Source organism: Oryctolagus cuniculus, chromosome 7 (assembly GCF_051225735.1).
Source record: "Oryctolagus cuniculus isolate XC-2025 breed Fujian yellow rabbit chromosome 7, ASM5122573v1, whole genome shotgun sequence".
Classification (NCBI taxonomy): Eukaryota; Metazoa; Chordata; class Mammalia; order Lagomorpha; family Leporidae; genus Oryctolagus; species Oryctolagus cuniculus.
In genome coordinates, this window is record NC_142873.1 from 132,428,415 (window position 1) to 132,444,966 (window position 16,552).

Here is a 16,552-nt window from a genome sequence, read left to right on the forward strand (position 1 = left end):
TGCAAGGGCCAGCACTGGGTGAGACCAAAGCCAGGAACTAGGACCTTCATCCAGGTCTTCCACGTGAGTGGCTGGGGCCCAAGTACTTGGACTATCTCTGCATTAGCAGGGATCTCGGTAGGAAGTGGAACAGCCAGATGCACGGCCTCCCATATGGGATGCTGGCATCACAGGCAGTGGTTTTACTCACTACACCATAATGGCAGCCCTCTGTTGTTCTGCTTCTGATCCTGCTCCCTGATAATTTACCTGGGAAAGCAATGGAGGATGTTCCAAATACCTGGGCCTCTGCCTCCCACACGGTGACCCAGATGGAGTTCCAGCCTCCTTGTTTCCACCTGGCCCAGTCCTGGCCATTCTGGCCATTTAGGGAGTGAACCAGCAGATGAAAGATTATGTGTGTGGTGGGTGGGTGTCCCTCTTTCTCTCTTTGTAACTCTGCCTTTCAAATAAATAAATAAATCTTTAAAAAATTTCCTGAACTAGGGATATATTTTTTAAAGATTTATTTCTTTGAAAGACAGAGTCACAGAGACGAGGCAGATGCAGAGAGAGAGAAAGAGATCTTCCATATGCTGGTTCACTCCCCTAATGGCTGCAATGGCCAGAGCTGTGCCAATCCGAAGACAGGAGCCAGGAGCTTCTTCTGGGTCTCTCACATGGGTGCAGGGGCACAAGGGCTTGGGCTATCCACCACTGCTTTCCCAGGTGCATTAGCAGGGAGCTGGATTGGAAGTGGAGCAGCCGAGTCTCAAAGGGGCACCCATACAAGATGCTGATGCTGCAGGCAGAGGCCTTATCCACTATGTCACAATGCCAGCCCTGAACCAAGTGTATTTACTGACATGGTTTGAATGTGTCCAAAATTCCTGATTTGAAAGCCTACTCCCCTCTGCAATAGTGCTGAGAGGGGATTTCACTTTAAGAATTGACTCGGGGGCCAGTGCTGTGGCTTAGTGGGTAAAACCACCGCCTGCAGTACTGACATCCCATATGTGTGCCGGTTTGAGTCTTAGCTGCTCCACTTCCTATCCAGCTCTCTGCTATGGCATGGGAAAGCAGTAGAAGATGGCCCAAGCCCTTGGGCCCCCGCACCCACATGGGAGACCCAGAAGAAGCTCCTGGCTCCTGGCTTCGAATCAGCACAGCTCCGGCCATTGTGGCCAATTGGAGAGTAAACCAGTGGATGGAAGACCTCTCTCTCTCTCTCTCTTTCTCTCTCTCTCTCTGTCTCTCCTCTTTCTGTGTAACTCTGACTTTCAAGTAAAATAAATAAATTAAAAAAAGTGATTCGGATTGATTCTGTTATCTTGGAAATGGGATACTTACCTGGGCTGTGGTTTCCTGACAAGAGGATGAATTCGAACCCCTTTTCCTCACTTCTCTTTCCCATGTGAAATGGCTCATGCCGTTCTATGACACAGCAAGAAGACCCTCACCAGATGCAGCTCCTTGTTCTTGCACTTCCCAACCCCCAAATCAGGAACCAAGTAAGCTTCTGCTCATCGTAGAATACGCAGTCCCCAGTCCATGGTTTTCTGTTTTAGCAACACAAAGGAGAGGAAGGTACACACTCACATCTCCTTTTTTCCTACGTCCAGCACATTTACAAAAATTGGCCACTCATTAAAACTGGCTACAAATAAAATCTTAATTCCATGAAGTAGAAACCACATAGCCACATTTTATGACTACAATGAAAACCTAGAATCCACAATTAAAAGGATAGCAAAATAATATGACAAAAAAGCCAGTGACTTAGAAATTTAAAAATACTATTCTGTATGACTCTCAGGTTAAAGAGTAACTAAAAATTAAATCATATTTAATAAATGAGTGACATTGAAAGCATCATATAAGGAAACCACCTGTCAAGTCCAATGTAGTATTTATAGAAAAATGTATAGCCTTGAATATTTATTAGAAAAAAAGAAAGAAGGTTGACTCTAAGTAACTGGAAAAGAGAAAACTAGAAGGGAAAAAATGAACTCTGCAGAATAAGGAATTAATAGAGATAAAAGTAGGAATTAATGAAATGGGAAGCAAATGTAGACTTGAAAAGTAAGACCAAATGCTAGTTCTTTCATTTATTCACTCCCTAATGGCTCAACAAGAGGTCAAAATGCTAATATCTGCAGATGAAATCAGATCATTGAAGATCCACTTCTGAAAATGGCATCTGGCCCAGGATGTGTAGAAGGCCGAGTTACACCACACCTTCAAAGAACAAATGACTTCTGTTGTCACCATCGTCATGGGACAGAAAGACAGAAAGCTTCCCGGTCCACTGTGTGGGCTGGCGTGACCAGAGCCGGCATCTGTCACTTTCGCTGGCTGTGTTCACTCGTCTTTCCAGTGCCCACACCTGCTCTTCCCGATCGGGAGCTCTCTCCAGCCCGCCACGTCTGATACTCCCAAGGAGGCTGACACCACCTCTAGCCTCATCAAGCTTTGCCTTTCTCCAACTACTGTGAATGAGTCAGGGGTGGGCATGGGATTCAGCCAAAGACAATGAAACACAGGAGGCTTTAGTGACTTCTGGAGAGGAGCTGCTCTTCAGACTAAGGCTGCAGATCCTGGAGCAGCCATTTGCCTGCCATGTGGAGTCTGAGACCAAGGCTGACACAAGGGGAAAACAGAAGCACAAATGGAGAGGAAGGGAGTGCGGATGACAGTGCTTCAGCCCTGCCCGCAGCCGTGCCCAGGATGCCCTGCCCCACGCCCTGCAGCTCACCAAACCCATGTTTAAATGAGCTAAGGTGGTCATTTTCTCTCTTTCTTCTTTTTAGAGATTCATTTTTCTGTACATTTATTTATTTGAAAGTCAGAGTTACAGAGAGAGAGAGAGAGAGCCCTTCCACTACTCTTCAAATGGCCACATCAGCCCAGGACTGGCCAGGCAGAAGCCAGCAGCCAGGAACTCCATCAGGGTCTCTCCTACATGGGTGCAGGGGTCCAAGCTCTTGGGCCATCGTCTGCTGTTTTCCCAGGCTATCAGCAGGGAGCTGGATTGAAAGTGGAGCAGCCAGGACTCGAACCACTGCCCATAGGGGATGCTGGTGTCACAGACAGCAGCTTAGCCTCCTGGGCCACAACACCTGCCCATAAGGTGATCACGTTCAACTGCGGTCAGTGTCCTGTACATACCAAAGGTGAACAAAGGTAACAGACATGCCAGCGTACAGCCTAATTGTACTTATGACCCATACAGGAAACAGCAGTCAAGTTCATCTGGCTATACGTTATAAAACTAATAAATCATGACCAAATGGGTTTTATCCCAATAATCAGCATGGAGTTTAGTACTACTAATTCAATTTTTTAAAATTTACTGTTGTGAAACATTAAAGAAAAAAAACTAAATTATCATCTCCATAGATGATAAAAAATTTATAATAAGCTTCCTTCACCAGATAAGAGGCCCTGAGATGGGCGGTCTCATGCTGCTCTCTCTAGGCTGTAGTCCCAGTTACTCAATCAAACAGCAATCTAGGTGTTGCCGCGGGTGCATTTTTTAGCCATGATAATCCGACATAATCTGGGTAGGCCTGACTCCATCAGCCAGCAGAACTGAGACTTGCCAGGGGAAGAAACTCCGCCCGTGGACTATGCGTCGGCTCAGGCCAGGCTGGCAGCCGTGCCCAGCCAGGCTGCACAATCAGAGGAGCGAAGCGATGCAGTAGATCTCATGGTACCCATCTCTCGGTCGTTCTGCTTCTCTGAGGGGACCCTGACTGGTACAGCTTGTCAGCCGCAGCAACCACACCTGCTCACAGAGACCTGGGAAGCCCAGGAAGCGCTCCTCCTCAGGCAAGGACAAGACGAGGTGCCCACCCCGCCCACCGTGTGAAAGGGGAGGAGGGGGAGAGCACTGTGAAGATGCGGCCAGCTGAAGAGTGGGTGCAGCCCACTTTGCCCCAGGAGGCTCATACCCTGATCCCCAGGACCCAGGAGTACGCTTCCTTGTGTGCCAAAAGGGATTCTGCTCCGTGATTACGAATCGCACAGGGAGAGAGCGTCCCGGGCTACCGGAGGGTCCTTACCAGGGAAAGAAGCAGGCAGGAGGGTGGAGGAGGAGGCGGGTGGTGCGGCCACGAGCCGAGGAAAGCAGGCAGCCTCCGGAAACTGGAGAAGATAAGAAAGTGGCTTCTCCCCAAGATCCACCGGAAGGCACACGGCCCTGACCTCCGTTTCAGATGCCTGATCCCCGCGAGGGTCAGATCAGAAACCTGCGTTGTCTTAAGACAATATACGTGTGCTCAGCTATTGCAGCCAAAGGAGGAAACCAACGCTGAAGAGGATCTTTGGGGAAAGGACCAAGGGAAGAGAGCAGGTGTCTGGGAGAATAGAGTCCAGAGGGCAGCAAAAGCAAGAGCAAAGGCCCTGGGGTGGGCATGCTTGAGGAACAGCCGGAAGGCAGCAGGATGGGCAGCAGGAGCCAGCGGGAGGGAGCAGGACCCACATCATCCAGGAGCAATGGGGACGAAGCCATGTTACAGGGGCCCGGGAGGGGATGGCAAGGGCGGGGCCTTTCCTCTGCAGGGGACGGAGAGCCTTCTGAGAGCCCACAGCAGAGCAGTGCCCTGTTCGAACGACACCTCCGTCTGCTGTGGGTGACCAGTGGCCACGCGGCCATAAAGCCAGTGAAGCTCCAATCTCAGGCCTCTACCTTTGCAAAGCCCCTGCTAGGACCTCACCGTGCACTCACTCAGCTGTGCATTTTGTTAAAGTTGCAAAAGCGAGATATTTTCATCATGATTAGTTAAGATCGCTGACCCCCTGCTTGATTTTTCCACCAGTGTTGGAGCAGCCACAGGCATTTGGGAGATCCAGCTGGGGAGACGAGTTGAAGATGCCTTCGGCTGAGCTTTGTAGGAGCAATCCGTGTGGTTCACAGTTCTTGGCGTGTGTCACACACTGGAAATTGTCCCAGCTGTGCTGGAGCGAGCATGACTTCCAGGGATCCTCCTGCCGCCCCTCCTCCATCGTACCCAGGGTCTTGATCCACGACGCGGACGTGACAGCTTTGGATGATGTTTCAGCTCACTGGAAGTCTTAGAATGAGTCACTTCACAAGAAAACTTGACAAGTCCGGAAATCTTACAGCTCATCCATTAAAGAATCTTGAGCGAGCTTTCCCAGATTGGACAATCCTGAAAATGGGCTCCACCAACAGCAATTTGTGAAGGTGGAGAAAAGCTTTTTAGCAGTGAACCATAAAAACAAATGTTAACCAACCAGAATAGAGGAGACCTTTGTACTCTTTCTGCGTAAGAAGTTTGTTACAAAGCATGTCACACGAGCAAACGATGGAAGAACACGGAGCCAGACTGCACCAGGAGAAAGGTGATACAGCATTGTGCTAGGTGGTGAACCAAACAGCCAAATTATGTCAAATATTTCTAAAAACCTGGATTCTGCTGTGATTTCCTTTGTTATCCTAAATAAATATCGACTTTCATACCTAATGTTAGCATTTTTCATCTTTTAATTTTTGCTTAATGGAGGTCCTCAAAATTCCATGTTCGGCACCCCGCCCCGATCCGTTCTGGGGAAGAAGAGATGCTGGGCGAGGGATCGCGCGCTAGAGCAAGTGTCTCCGTCCGGCTCCATCTCTCACCGTTCCGCTGCGCTGACCTCTGTGGTGGAGAAGTCGCCCCGTGGCCTGCTTCCAGGGGCCCCGCATCAGCTGCGTTCTAACAGGGTCTGGCCCATGAAAGCCTGCCTGGCAGTTTCCAGGGCTGGAAGTAGGTGGTGGCTGGTTTCCTCCCTCCTTGCTGTGGCTCACGAGGCGTCACTGGTGCCTCCAGCCCCTGCCACACAGGCTGCCCCGGTCCCAGCTTCTTTCACAGTAACTGTGTTGTCCCGGGGAGGGACAACACCCCCTTGTCCTGTTACCTCTACAGCCCAGGGGTGGTGGCAGCTTCCGTGCACCCTCCCCATGCCCAGTCTGGCTGTCACCTGTGCCACCAGTTCCCGGGGCTACCTTGCTTTCAGGAATGGTTTCAGTTCTCCTTGGTGAATCTTGATGGAAAGAGAGAGATAAGGACAGAAACAGGGAGCCAGGGGCTACTGTTTGCACCTGGTGGGAAATGAAGGTGGCCTGCCCTAAAGCAATGGCTTTGGAAGTGAGAGGACAGATGACCTGCTTGCTTATAGACTGGACGTGGGAAGTAAGAAATGACCCCAAGGCACAACCTGAATCCTGGGAGCCACAGGGTTGTCCCTTGGTGAGAAGGAGCTGATTTGAGGAGCTAGGGGGAGCCAGGGCATTTGTTTGCTGTCACACAGTCAGCGACAATGTCCAGTTGGCAGTGAGAGATAAGAGGCGTCTCAGGGAAGAGACGTGAGATGCAGACGTGAAGGTGGGAGTCATTTGGGTACAGCAGAGAGTGGACGAACGTCACTGGACACCAGTGGAGTAGAGACAGGTGTCCCCAACTGCAGTAAAGCAGTGTCTGAGATCAGGAGCCAGCGAGGCACCAGCACAGGGTCGCTGCCACTCAGGGGAGGAGGGTGTGCCCAAGAGAAGGGTCACATGTCCCGAACTCTACGGACAGCTCGAGCACACTGAAGCCTGGGCTGACCATGGGGCTCAGCAGTATGAAGATCATTAACAAGAGCAATTTCAGGAGAATGGTCAGGGTTTAAAACCTTGGAGAGGAGAGCAGGTGCTGTGGCGTGATGGGGGAAGTCACTGGTTGCAATGTGGGTATCCCACATCAGAGTGTCGGGCGGCCACCCAGCTCGGGGCATTCTAACACTCCGGAGAAGGCAACAGATGATCTTGGGCCCCCGCACCCACGTGAGAGACCCAGGGGACGCTCCTGGCTTCTGGCTGCAGCCTGGCCCAGCTCTGGCTATTGCAGCCATTTGGAACGTGAACCAGCAGAAGTGTTCTCTCTCTCTCTCTCTCTCTCTCTCTCTCTCTCTCCATCTCTGTTGCTCTGCCTTTCAAATAAATAAATAAATCTTCAAAGAAAAAAAAACCTTGGGAATTGTGAATTTTTCAGTTTGTAAAGTAAAGAAAGAAACGGTGTAATAGCTGGAAATGAAAGTGCCGTCAGAGGAGGAACATTAATCTGCACCTGTGTGTGCCCCGGATGACGTTTCTGTTCAAATGTAAGGGATTTAGAAAAGCGTACACAAATCCTGGGTGTACAACTCAGTCATTTTGCACAAGTTCATGGATCGGTGGAGCCCCTCCCTCTGTCACAGAAGAGAGGACATTGCCAGCACCACTGGACCCTCTCCTGTCCCTGCTCGGCCATTGCCCGCTCTTTGCTCCTCGAGAGTGACCGCTGGCCTGCCTGGAAGTTAGCTTGGTTCTGAAACTTCCGTGAGGCAGCCACACAGCGTGATTGTTCACTCTGCAGGGTCTGTGGGACGGAAGCGGTGACAGTCCTCTCCTTGTCTCTGACCTGGAACCGGACCCTGCAGGGCCATTGCACGACTCCACCTGCTCTGTTCTTCATGCAGGGGCACGGGCCTGACTGCTGCTCGTGCTGTGCCTTTAATGTGACTCTGAACACGCTGAGCATGTCTTCTGGTGAACAAATGCATGCGTGGCACGTTGATACAGACTCGGGAGGAATTGCTGATCAAAAGGTAAGTCTATTTTCACCCTTAGTAGATAAATCACCAAATCCCGAGTGGTGCACCAGCGTGTACTCCCACCAACAGCACAAGTCCATTGTTCCAAATCCCGTGGGACTGTCACAGGCCGTTTTAAATTTAGCTACTCTGATGGGTGTGTCATGGTGGCTCACCATGATTTAATTTTTTATTTATCTGAAAGACAGAGAGAGAGAGAGAGAATCCCCTACCCTCCTATCTGTGGTTCACTCCCCAAAAGGCCACAACAGCTGGGACTGGGCCAGACGAAGCCAGGAGCCAGGAACTACATGTGAGTCTCTCACATAAGTAGCAGGAACTCATCTACTGCTTCCCAGGCTTATTTGCAGAGCTAATTAGCACATCAGGGAGCTGGACTGGAAGAGGAGTAGCCAGGACTCAAAGCGGCACCCTGATATGGGATGCTAGCACCTTAACCAGCTGGGTAGGGTGGAAAGTGTATGGAGGGTCACTGGATCATAGGCCCTGGTGAGTTAAAAAATGGTCATGAAAGAAGAATGAGAGGAATGAGCTGGAGATATGAGAGTGGCAAGTTCTAGAGCTGTCCGAGTTGTGGGTCATGATGAGGTCTGTGGCGTAACAGCTGCCGGCCGTGGTAAGATGTGGTGGAGAACCAGACTGTAGTGCAACAGGGAGTCAAGGAACCAAGGGGCCAGGTGTCTTTGCACATTTTGTGCCACTTTAGCAGAATACCTAAGGCTGGACGATTTGTAATGAATAAGAATTCATTGGGTCACAGTTCTGAAGGCTGCCAAGACTCAAATCAAGTAACTGGCATCAGGTTATCAACTAAAAGGGTGAGACTTTGTTTTTAATGGGCGTGAATCCATTCATGGGGACTCTACCCTTGCGGCTCAATTACCATTTTTATTTTTTAAAGATTTATTTACTTATTTGAAAGGCATAGTTAAAAACAGAGAGAGAGAGAGAGAGAGAGAGGGAGGGAGAGGGGGGAGAGGGAGAGGGAGGGAGAGAGAGAGATTCCATCTATCTGCTGGTCCACTCCCCAGATGGTTGCAATGGCCAGGGTTCCACCAGCTGGGAGCCAGGAGCTTCTGAGGCTTAAGCATTGGCCCATCTTCCACTACTTTACCAGGCACATTAGTAGGGAGCTGCATTAAAAATGGAGCATCTGGGACTCGAACCAGCCCTCATATGGGATGTTGGCATTGCTGGCAGTTGCTAAATTGGGGCCGCAATGCTGGCCCCTCAGTTACCTCCTATAGGCCCTACCTCCTAACATCACCACACTGGGGATTAGGGTTCAACCCATAAAATCTGCAGGGAACACTGGGATTTCAGAAAAATCACTGATTTGAATGTTGAAATCACCAAGAAGTATGACAAGATTAGAGTAGGAGAGAGGCTATTATAATTTTTTTAAAAGATTTTATTTATTTATTTATTTGAGAGGTAGAGTTACAGACAGTGAGAGGAAGAGACAGAGAAAAAGGTCTTCCTTCCGTTGGTTCACTCCCCAATTGGGATTGCCTTGGCTGGAGCTGTGCCGATCCAAAGCCAGGAGCCAGGAGCTTCTTTCAGGTCTCCCATGCAGGTGCAGGGGCCCAAGGACTTGGGCCATCTTCTACTGCTTTCCCAAGTCATAGCAGAGAGCTGGATCAGAAGTGGAGCAGCCAGGACTAGAACCGGCGCCCATAGGGGATGCCGGCGCTGCAGGCGGAGGATTAACCTACTGCGCCACGGAGCCGGCCCCAGAGGCTATATATAATTTACCAGTGGAAAGTATTAGTAGAGCAATAAACCTACAGAGCAACAGACCCAATTAGAGTTGAGAAACACATTCATTTGTACATGAGAAACTATATTTAAGAAAGATGCTGTTTTGAGTTGGTGTGAAAAGAATGGGTTATGCCATCAACAGTACTGGGACAACTATATATCCACTGAGAAAACAGCAAAATTTCACACCAACTTCACGCCATCTACAAGAGTAACTTTCAAATGGACTAAGAGATCTAAACATTGAAAACCATACAGTCACTAGAAGAAAATAAAGGGGGCCGGCGCTGTGGCGCAGCGGGTTAACGCCCTGGCCTGAAGCGTTGGCATCCCATATGGGCGCTGGTTCTAGACCCGGCTGCTCCTCTTCCCATCCAGCTCTCTGCTATGGCTTGGGATAGCAGTAGAAGATGACTCAAATCTTTGGGTTCCTGCACCTGTGTGGGAGACCTGGAGGAAGCTACTGGCTCCTGGCTTCAGATCAGTGCAGTTCTGGCCGTTGTGGCCATCTGGGGAGTGAACCAGCTGGTGGAAGACCTCTCTCTCTGTCTCTACCTCTCTCTGTAACTCTGTCTTTCAAATAAATAAAAATAAATCTTAAAAAAAGAATAAAATAAAGAAGAATACCCCTGGGGCTGGTGCTGTGGCGTAGTAGGCTAAACCTCTACCTGCAGCACTGGCATCCCATATCGGCGCCGGTTCTAGTCCTGGCTGCTCCTCTTCCAACTTAGCTCCCTGCTATGGCCTAGGAAAGCAGTGGAAGATGACCCAAGTGCTTGGACTCCTGCACCCCTGTGGGAGTCCTGGAAGAAAGCTCTGGCTCCTGGCTTCAGCCTGGCCCAGCTCCATCTGTTGTGGTCATTTGGGGAGTGAACCAGCGGGTGGAAGACCTCTCTCTGTGTCTCTCCTTCTCTCTGTAACTCTGCCTCTCAAATAAATAAAATATTTTTTTTAAAAAATAGAATACCCTTATAATATTGGGATGGAGAATGTTTTCCTAAGTATAAAAGAGATGACAAAAAATGACAATAGTTCATATTTTTTGCACTTTGTCCTGTGGTGGTTATCATTCTAAGAAGTTTTAATGTGTATTCATTCACTTAATTCTTGCAATCCCATGCAATAGGTACTCTTGTCTTCATGTTCCATAGCAAACTGAGGGACAGAGAGGGGACTCAGGCACTAGCCAAGGTAATTCCAGAATGGAATATCATTGGTGTATAAATATCAATTTCTACATGATCCCCAAAAAGTAAATAAAGCATAAAGAAAAAGGGCAAAGACACAGGAAAAATATTTATGATAGATCATCTAACTCTGTTTTTAAACAGCTTTATTAAGGGATGATTGACGCACAATAAGCTGCACTTATTTAAAGGGTGCACTCTGATGAGTTTTGACGTAAGTATCCACCTGTGAAACCATCACCACAGTCAGGAATGAACATATCCATCGCCCCTGAAAGTTATTTATAATTTTCAAACTGATCATTTCCATATCATACATGCCTAAGAAGTTTCTACAAATCAATAAGGCAAAAACATAAAAATGGAGGGGCAGCATTGTGGCACAATGGGGTAAGCCACTACTTACAATGGCAGCATCCTGTATTAGAGCTCTGGCTCAAGTCCTGGCTACTCTGCTTCAGATGCAGGTCCCTGCTAATGAGCCTGGGGAAGCAGTGGAGCATGGACCAAGTACCTGGGTCCCTGCACCCACATGAGAGACCCAGAGGGAGTTCCTGGCTCCCAGCTTGGGCCTGGCCCAGCCCTGGCCATTGTGGCCATCAGGGGAGTGAACCAGTGGATGGGAGCCCTCTCTCTTTGTCTCTCTCTCTCTCTCTCTCTCTCTCTCTGTCACTCTGTCTTTCAAATAAATAAAATAAATCTTTTATATATACATATCTATATATATAAATGGGCATAGGATTCTGATTCTGGAATTTGTGGTTGCAAGAATTCACAGTACAAGATATACAAATAGCTAATGATCATGTGAAAAATACATACCCAATCACAGTAGTATTGCTGGAGATGTGAATTTAAATGACAGGAGCGCATTTGAACCTGAGTGGTGAGCGTGAGGTGGTGAGGCTGTAGACGCACAGGCTTTCTCGTGCCCTGCAGTGACAAGAGGTATAGGTATTTGTATACACCTTTTTGGAATGGGGCAGATACATTCTACACCTAAATCCCTCACACCCAACAGCTCAATTGTCTGTGAATCCACTCTTCACACAAGATCTATACAAAATGTGCTGTTATATAATACAGCATTTTAAATATGGGAACTTTGAAACATTGGTGGGGGGAAGAGTATCCGAAAATTCCCATTATTGACTCAATAATGTTTAAAATGACACAACCATACTCTGGAACACTACACAGCCGTTAAAAAGAATTATTGAGATTTCTATGTAAGAACAGGGAAAGGCAGAACTTTATTTTTTAAAAAATGGTGTGACTCACCTTTTACTCTATGTAGTTTTGAATTATTTCACTCTGAACAAGATATTAAAAATAGGGGAAAATTAAAAGTAGTGCCTGCTTATGGCTAAACAAAGTCATGCAATGCAGAGCTGTATAGATGTGGGCATCTTTCCCATGTTTATCAATTTGTGAGCAAACTGAGTGCTGATCGTGTGCCAAAGATTGTCCCGGCCTGCACAGAGCACGCCTTTCATTAAAGTGGAAAAGCAAGCGTGTTTGTTGTGAATAGAAAGGGATTTCTAATTTAAACTGGAGGGGCGAGATCCTCTGTGGGACGGCGCAAGCTAGCTGAAGCCGGAAGGATAAATAAGACTGATGGGCACAATGAGGAGAGGAGAGCCCAGCCCTCGTGCAGGCTGGAGGGAGGCGAGGGAAGCAGGTGCGCAGTGTGCAGGTGCACTGGAAGCCAGAAACAGGCGCAGGAAGGACTGGGACACTGACAAAGGGGACCTCAGCAGACAGGACTCTCTGGACGCCCAGCTGCGTTAACCTAGGGACCATATGGTTTCTATTCAGGAAAATTCGCTGTTGAAGGTAGGCAGTTTGACGCTTGTTGACAAAAAGTGCACAGTCATGAAATCATCAGCACAGTCAAGTCCCAACACAGCGCATTTCCAGCGCCCCCGAAGTTCCCCTGTCTCTCTGTTCTCAAGCCCCTTCCTGCCACCAGCCTCTGGCCCCACTGACGTGCTCTCGCTGTCAGCAGGCCGACCTCTTCCGGAGATGATCGCCTCGGGCTCACAGGTAGGTGGCCTGTGGCTGCTTTGCCTGCCTCTACACGCTGTCTTGAGATGCGTCTGTGCAGACGTGGGTACCTGAGTCTGCCCTGTCTGCTGAGTAGTGCTGCCTTGCACGGACACATCATGATTACCTATTCCATCACAGTTGATGGGCGCGGGGGTCGGTTTGCGTTTTACAAATTGGGGCGATTATAAAGAAAGCTGCAAGGGACATTTGTTCACAAGGCTTCGTGCAGCTGTGTTTCCTTTGTTCAGACTTCCATAGTAAATCTGAGAGTGGGAATGCTGGATTCTAGGGTGGCTGTGTGCGTCACTTCGTAAGACACTGCCGAACTGTTTTCCAAAGTCGCTGTCCCGTTCGCCTTTCTGCCAGCAGTGTGCACAGATCCCAGCTATCCCATTCTGGCCAGCAGCTGGTATTATTAGTATTTTAAAATTGTGATTACTTTAGCCATTCTAATAGGCATGTGGGAATATTTCACTGGGATTTTATTTTGCATTTCCCCAGTGACTAATGTTGTTGAGCATATTTTCATATGCTTTTTTGCCATCCATATCTCTTCTTTAGCAAAATGAGCCTCAGGACTTAATTTACATTAAATTCTTTGTAAAACCCCCAATTATTAAATACTAACTAATCAGTACTCAACAAATGGAATACAGTCGGCGGCTGGGAGCTCCAGTCCTTTACTGCTGTCCCCTGTGTCCTCCTCCTAAGCCTTGACCTCCAAGAGGCGCCCATCACCAGAGGAGACTCTGGCCACACAGTCACCAAAGATGGCTGCCAAGAGCCATGCCTCCCAATGTTCCTGTGCTCATCCAGTCCCCTGCCACTCGGGATCTGGGCAGACAAACCCTCCCCTCCCCGTAACCAAGAAGGTGCAAAGGAAGTAACATCTCTTGCCTTCTGAGGTTAGGTCAGAAGAAGCCATGAAGCGTCCACCTTGGGCCTACAGAAGGCTCACTCTGCAGAAGCCGGCTGCCACGTGCAGAGCCCGTCAATGCTGTGAGAGGGGAGAGCCCAGCCCCGGGCTGCTCCAGCCATTCCGACCCAAGCTCTGGACACGTGGGTGCAGGAGGCCATCCTGAATGTGTGGTCCAGTCGCACCCTCAGATGTCTCCAGCCCAGCCAACCTCCGACTCCCACCATCCCAGAGCCCTCCAGGTGGAACAGCCTGTTGGGCTCAACCGTCGAGACCCTGAGGGATCACAGGGGATGACTTCAAGCCAGTATGTTTTGGAGTGGCTCGGTGTGTGCAGCGAGAGCTGAGCAGCGCGTGAGTGACGTCCACTGGCTTGGGGAGGTGACGGGGTCGTTCCTGGGTCTGAGAGCAGCAGGGAGTGCTGCCGGCTGCTGTCGCCTTCCTTCTTTCTCCTTCTACATTCAAACTCCCCACCCTTCCACTCTCAGTGCCAGAATCGTGGGTGGCTACAAGCAAATGGAGACTGGCACGAAACAGGAACTGGGAAAGTCAAAGCAGATGCCAGGCCCAGGAATGAGCCCAACTCCAACAAAATAATCAGAACAGTAATTCTCGACACACTCACAGTCCTTTGCCGTTTCTTAAGCGCCCTAACCTATGTTATCTCATTGGACCCCGGTATCAGTGAAGTGGGGGGGGGGGCAGCACTGCTCCCAGTTAACCATGAAAAGGAACAGAGGCCGGAGCGATTAGAGGTTGGCAAGGAGCATTGCATCCTGGGAGTCCTTGTAAGCATGAGAAAGAGAACTGGGGCCAACTCAGACTGGCTGGGGACAGGGCCCGGGGCAATGGCTCAGTTTGTACAAGAAGTTGGTGTAGGCACAGCCAAGACCTAATTATTCACTGAGCACCCACTGGCATTAGATTAAGTTCTTTACACACCTCGTCCCATTCACTCTCCTTAATGCCCCTGTAAGCAGATGCCGCTATCGTCCGCAGGAAGTCTCCCGCGCCACCACCCAGAGCCGCTGCCCACAACACTCAGCGCTCCAGCCCTCCTGTCTTCACGGCGCTGGTGCTGATGCTCTGGACACCGACTCTGTGGCTGGGACTCCGTGCCTGGAGAGGACACAGGCTCCTGGCTGCCCCCGACCCTCCTCTGCACACCGGCGCCCTTCCTGCGCTTGGGCCCATGCCATTTCCGTGCTCAGAAGCCATCAGGGATGTCCAACAGACAAGATTCTTCATCAGTGCTTTACCTGCCGCCTGCCCACAGCATTGGATCAAACCTGTGCCTGGGCGCAGGGTTTCATTCATTCGTTCATCCAACAGATGTTTACCAGAAGCCTACTGTGTGCCCAGCACTGTTAAGGGAGAAGAGCATAGCGGGCAATAGGTTTCCTTGGCCTCAAGGAGCCTGAGAGCTAGCAGGGGACATAGATAACCAGTGGAGGTTCCCTAAGGGCACGCAGGAGATTGTTGGAGGCTATGGGGATGTGCCACAGAGTGAGATGAAGGAGGGAAGGAAAGAAAAGGGCATACTGAGTAAGAGCTGCATGTGCAAAGGCCCTGGGGCAGGGAGGAACACTTCATCTGCCGGGAGAGGACAGAACTCCAGGTGAGGCTTAAGTCAGAGCTCAGATCATGTGGGACTTCACCAGTCTTACAAGGGGTTCTGGTTTTGAGGTGGGTAAGGGGGTGCTGCGACAGAGATGGTGATGAGGAGTTTTTCATTAGTAGCTCAACCTGTCTACTGATTCTGCTGGGACGGGGCCTCGTCTCAAACAGCTGGGAACTAGACTTGGTCTCTGACGCGGAGCTGTGGCCTTGACAGCTCCCTCTGCGCTGTCTTCTCTGTATGCTCTAGCACTGGGGAAGGGCCTGGGAGGCGGAGGTCACGCACTGCCCACCCAGCGTCTCCTCTTCATTCCCAGCAGGAGGCTGATTGTGCTTCGGAGTTCCCCTGCTGCGTGGGGCCTGCGCTGCGGGGCAGCAGGACCTTCCCTTCCCAGCTCCCATGACCAGAACACGCCTTTTGCTGTGATTTCTGCGAGTGTTCGCCTCTGCCAGGAAGTTTTCCTGAACTCTCCACTGGGTGCATCTAGCGCCACCTCCCAGCGGCTCTGTGTGCCTTCGGCCTTCAGAGACATATGTGCGTGTGTGTGTGCTTCGTGCCAGCCACACACCACCCCTCCGACGCACGCTCATCTGGCCCTCCTGCCCTTTGCTCTCCGGAGCCCTGTGCCACTTTTTAAAAAATGCTTATATATGTATTTTCAGATACCTAAAAAGTGGAGAGAGAGAGAGAGAGAGAGAGAGAGAGAGAGAGAGAGAGTCTTCCATCCACTAGTTCACTCCCCAAATGCCTGCAATAGCCAAGACTGGGCCAGGCTTAAGCCAGGAGTTTAGATGTCCCAAGCACTTGTGCCATCATCTGCTGCCTCCCAGGATGCACTAGCAGAACCTGGATCCGAAGTGAAGGCACAGAGACTCAGCTCAGCACTCCCATGTGGGATATCCAAAGCAGTAGCTTAACCCACCGCGCCACTAGGCCTGCCCCTGTCCCACTTTTCCAGAAGTCTCCCTTGAAGCTCTGCTGGCAAATGCATCCTCCCTCCACCTGCTCTCCCTGCTCTTCCCCGCTCTGGCTTAGGGCTCGCATTAGCCACCTGGACATACCCACTCAAGACTCCCACCTCATTCTTAAACACACACATACACACACGCACTATCGTCTAGTCACACACAAAATTCAGATTCCAGGGCTGCTGTTGTCATGTAGCAGGTAAAGCCACTGCCTGTGACACCGGCATCCCATATAGGCACCACCAGTTCAAGTCCTGGCTGCTCCACTTCCGATCCATCTCCCTGCTATGGCTTGGGAAAGCAGTGGAGGGTAGCCCAAGTGCTTGGGTCCCTGCACCCACATGGGAGACCAGGAAAGAGCTCTTGGCTCCTGGCTTTGGCCTGGCCCAGCATTAGCTATTGCAGCCACGTGGGGAGTGAACGAACAGAAGACCTCTTT